Raw genomic sequence first — 4,426 nt, forward strand, 5'->3', positions numbered from 1 at the left:
GCTGGCTGCCCCAGCCCCAGCCCCAGCCCGGGGAACAGTGGGTGGTGGGGGCTGTTGGCAGGGCCAGGGGCCGACTCCCATTTCGTAAGCACCCCAGCCCATCCCGCCCGCCCGCCGAAAAGCAGCTTGGCAGCCGGCTGAAGAATTAGTTGCATCCGCCCCAGCAAAGGGGGGAACCTTTGCTTCCCGGCCAGGCCGTGCAATGCCCAAATCTGGGAGCATCCCCCTGGGTGTGGACTCATCTGTAAATTCGCTGTGGAGCCTGGCTTTGAAGAAGGTGCCAGAATCAAAGCCCATCATCTTCAGCTTGCCGGTGGCCAGGTCGAGGAAGAGCGTCATCCTTGACGTCGTCCTCCATGTCTCCAGACGCAGCAGCCCCACCTGGCACAGCTTCTCCAGGGGCTCCTTCTTCCCTGCGGCTGAGAGCAGGCTGTCAGTGCCCCGCCCAGGGCCCCGGCTGTCAGTGAAGCAGGACAAGCAAAAGCAGCTTGCACGGCGGCCACCAGTGCTGGGAAGAGCAGCTCAGCTCCAGCACAAGGGCTGCGTGTTCCCATCTGACGACCCCTGCGCAGCGATACAGGCAGGGCAAAAAAGCCTGCGTTTCTTGGCTTCTTCTTGCCAAGGCACGTGTGGAGCTGTAACTTACCGGCTCCCTGGATCAAAGTGTGCCTGTGGCTCTCTCCCTTCTTCTACGGATGGTGAATATCCTGCAGCCAAGGATCACACGACAGGTCTTCTAATGAGGGCCTGTCCAAGGAGTGCAGGGACAGACACCATCTGATGAGTTCCTTGCAGTCTGCGGGGAGAAACCAGAAAGCGCCGGTCAGTTGCAGAAGGCTCCTGTCCGCTTTGCCCCACTATTGCCATGCCCAGGCCATGCCATGGGGGCTCCAAGCTGTGCCTGAACTTTCCCATCCATTCTTTGTTTTGGAGGAGAGCAGGAGAGCGGGGCATGTGCCACCTCCTCGGCAGCTGCCAGAGCGGGATGCTCGTGAGCCCGCTGCTGTCTCCCAGCACTGCTATTCCCCCCGTGCCGCAGAGATGAGCATCCACCTTGAGAGAGCCGTTGTGGGAGCGACAGCTGGCCCCAGCTGATGTTCCGGCCCTTCGGGAACGGGTGCTGCCCGCAGACCATCTGGTGCAGCACGATGCCCAGGGACCAGACGGTAGCTGCCTCGCCGTAGTACCAGCCAAAGTGGTTCCATTCCGGGGGGCTGTACGATGGTGTTCCTACGGAATAGAGAGGCAGTTCATTAGGGGGATGCACCGTGGATAGCCCTGCTTGAAAGCGGCAGTTGCAGTTTGGCTGAAAAATGCAGGTGGCAGCCGGAAGGGGTGCCACAGCAGCCGTGGGGTCCAATTCACAAGGCAGAGGCAACAGCAGCCTCCTGACGGCGCATCACGGTGAATGAAAGGGTGCAGAAACCCGATCATTTCTTTCTCTGAAGTTTGCTTCAGGAATGTACAGGCAGGCTCTGAGGAACCAGGGCTGTTTGTGGGGGAGTGTTGTTGTGATCAAGAGATTCAATGAGAAAAAGAAGGTGTTATGCATTTTGAGTCTTGACTTCAGTGCTTAGTCAGAAAGACCCAGGAGTTCCGTTCTGCGCTTGGTGCAGTGCAGGGAAAGGGCTGAGTGTCTGAAGTGAGTCCTGTTTTTATCTGTATAACTTGGAAAGTATTTTAGACAGTGGTGCGGAGCAACCTTTAGTATTTGTTTTGAAGGCACCAGTGTATTTTTCATGGTTAGATGACACTAATGAACGTACAGGTGTCTGCTGTATGTGCTTTGCAGTTTGTAAGCTAGATCTTGCCTTTTCATTTTCCTGAATTTTTCTAAGTCTGACAGCCAGGAAGTTCTCACTGTAAGATATGTGGCTTCAATGAGGTACAATTATCTTCTGAGTTTCAAAACATATCAGCTCTGCTGGGGATTCCCAGCCACCTGACCCACTCCTTGCTTGCCCAGAGGAGCCACTGACCAGCCCAGAATGTACAGGGACTGCTGACCCCTTCAGTAACTGGCTTCCCTGCCACACCAAACAAGGTTGGTTGAGCTTCTCATCAATCAACACCCCAAGTCCTTCTCAGGGCTGCTCTCAATCCATTCTTCACCCAGCCTGGGTTTGTGCTTTTTAATCATATGATGTACTGTAATGTGTGCATGTATAAGAGACTGTGGCTAAGCCTTATGCTCAAAATCCCCAGAACTATAGGAATTTTAGTATTCTGAGAATGTTCCAACCTTTGACTTTGGTTCAGTTTTGTCTCAGTGAAAATGCTAGAGCTAAACATCCCTAAAGCTTTGGAGGCATTTGAGTCTGAGCAGATTGGCTGCTGTTGATTGCATAAAGCTTGGTTGTATTTTCAGAGGGGTGTTAAGTTCTTCCCTGCCCCTACATGGAACAGGTTTCAAAACAAAACCACATTTCTCTGATTGCTTATGGATTTACTTGTTATTATAGCTGAGCTATTACTGCTGAAATAAGTTGTCTACTTAGATGTGGAATGGGAAAATGAAAGGTTTGTTTAGGTTAGGACAAAAGTGTTCACTTAGTAAGCTTTGTGTGTTTAGCAATATTGATCTTGAGCAAATTGCTTCATCTGCTCTTCATTAGCTGCTCTGCACACTGCTACTGAAGTAGCAAAACCAGACCAATCTCCCTGTGCTACTAAGCTGCCAAAACCTGGAGCTGCTGTGCTGGTGGGGTGGATGCTGGTGGAGGGGTTGGTTTTGAAGTGCCTATGGCTGGCAGGGGGAGTGGGCTGGTTCCAAAGCCCCTGTCCCCAGGGAGGCATTCAAACCTGAGCTAGGTTTGGCTGTGTAATGCTCAGTGTGCTGCTCCTAGCACAGGGAAAGGAAAGGGAAATGGGCACTGCAGACGGATGGTGAGTTAATTGGTTATCAGTCACACAGGTTCAGAATCAGCCCAAAGCCTGAGGTAAAAACTGAGCAGTGGTGACTCCTATGAGAAAGGGTTGAACTCTGTGTTTACACTAGCTTTTTTGGTGCTTGTATAGGCAGCAGCTGATCCTGGGCCATGTAATCACTACTCAGGTATCTTCCTTTCTCAATGGCGGGCTCTCACCCAGAGCTCCAGCCTGTGTATAGAGACATGTGGCTGTTTGGGATGTGTTTGAATGGCTCCTGGGACTGAGGGCAATTCCTGCAGAGCAGTTGATAGGAGGCAAGGCCTCTCCATCAAAAGAGTGGCTCTGTGGAGAAGAGGAACTCAAAATGTTCTTTCTCCTGTTATTTTCCTTTGTTGCCTCAAATTCCCTGGCAGGACTCTACAGCATGTCACACTCGTGGTTGCAGTGACTCTGCCAGCATTTTGATCGCACTGCCTGATGCAGGACAACTTGGCAAAAGTGTGTAAGTGCTGGAGCAAGGGACTGGTGCATGCAAACTGGCTGCCCCAAAAGTAACTGCAGGGCCCTGGAGAAACAGGACTTTTTATTGTGAGTTCCATAGATCAAATAATAATTAATGACGCCAACACAGCTAACAGATAAGTAGAAAAAGGGGTTGCTGGTTGAAGTGGCAGGTTTGAAGCATCTGTCAAATGATGGGGGCAGCAATGGCCAGTCCAGTGAGGGAACAGTACTAACCCAGTATTTCGTAAGCCAACTTCAGTCAGGACTGACTGTGCTGCTGAGTATTCAGCAAACATGAATTCAGTCATTGGAAGCAGGCTGGCTCACGGCTGGGCACCTTGCGCTGGTGCCACTGTGTCTCCGGGCTGCTGTGGAGTGTCAAGGAGATCGGCATCTTCCAGAGGTCCCGCTGCCCACGCCACGCCCCGTGCTCTGTCCATTGTGGGCACTGGGGCGGGCTGGGGGAAGAGGCCGCTGTGCTGGGACGTGATGGAGGAGGTGAGCCACCACTCCTGGGTGGCACGCGGGGGATCACCCATCACCCCGAGACGTGATGTCAGGAGGAGCCATCACTTCTGAGAGGGGGCCCGGGCGGGTGACCCTCCGCATCCACCCGGGAGAAACGTGGGTTGTGCGCCCGGAGAGAATACAGCGACGGGGACGCCCAGCTGCGCACCCCGCCCAGCACCGGCGAGGCCGCAGCGCCCGGGATCCCCACTCCCCGGGCAGCGGCGGGGGTCCACTCCCGGCGGGGTTCCCGCGGCGCCGGGCGGTGCTGTGCAGTGGTGCGCGGTGCGGTGCGGTGGTACGCCGTGCCGGGCTGTGCCGTGCCGTGCCGGGCCGTGCCGTGCCGTGCCGTGCCGGGCCGTGCCGTGCCGGGCCGTGCCGGGCCGTGCCGGGCCGGGCCGTGCCGTGCCGTGCCGTGCGGAGCGATGGTACGCGGTGCCGCGCGGAGCTGGGGGCGTGCCGCGGCGGGGGCGGCCCCGCTCCTCCCCCGGCAGCCGCGGCGGCGGCTTTAGGCGGCGGGGCGGCGGGGCCGGGCCGTGCTGGG

General features: G+C 55.7%; 1 long non-coding RNA gene across 2 annotated transcripts; it reads right to left on the reverse strand.

Annotated features, from left to right (window-relative positions):
* Positions 1-6: 6 nt before the first annotated feature.
* On the reverse strand, positions 7-1,253 carry LOC120412021. 2 transcript variants are annotated; one of them, XR_005604672.1, is made up of 3 exons: positions 1,054-1,253; positions 647-796; positions 7-457 (listed from the first exon to the last, which is right to left on the reverse strand). It is a non-coding gene; the product is annotated as an uncharacterized LOC120412021 (long non-coding RNA). The 2 variants fall into 2 exon arrangements; XR_005604671.1 differs by having other exon boundaries at positions 7-419; positions 1,054-1,252.
* Between the last annotated feature and the right edge of the window lie 3,173 nt (positions 1,254-4,426).

This window comes from Corvus cornix, chromosome 4A, assembly GCF_000738735.6.
Source record: "Corvus cornix cornix isolate S_Up_H32 chromosome 4A, ASM73873v5, whole genome shotgun sequence".
Taxonomy (NCBI): domain Eukaryota; kingdom Metazoa; phylum Chordata; class Aves; order Passeriformes; family Corvidae; genus Corvus; species Corvus cornix.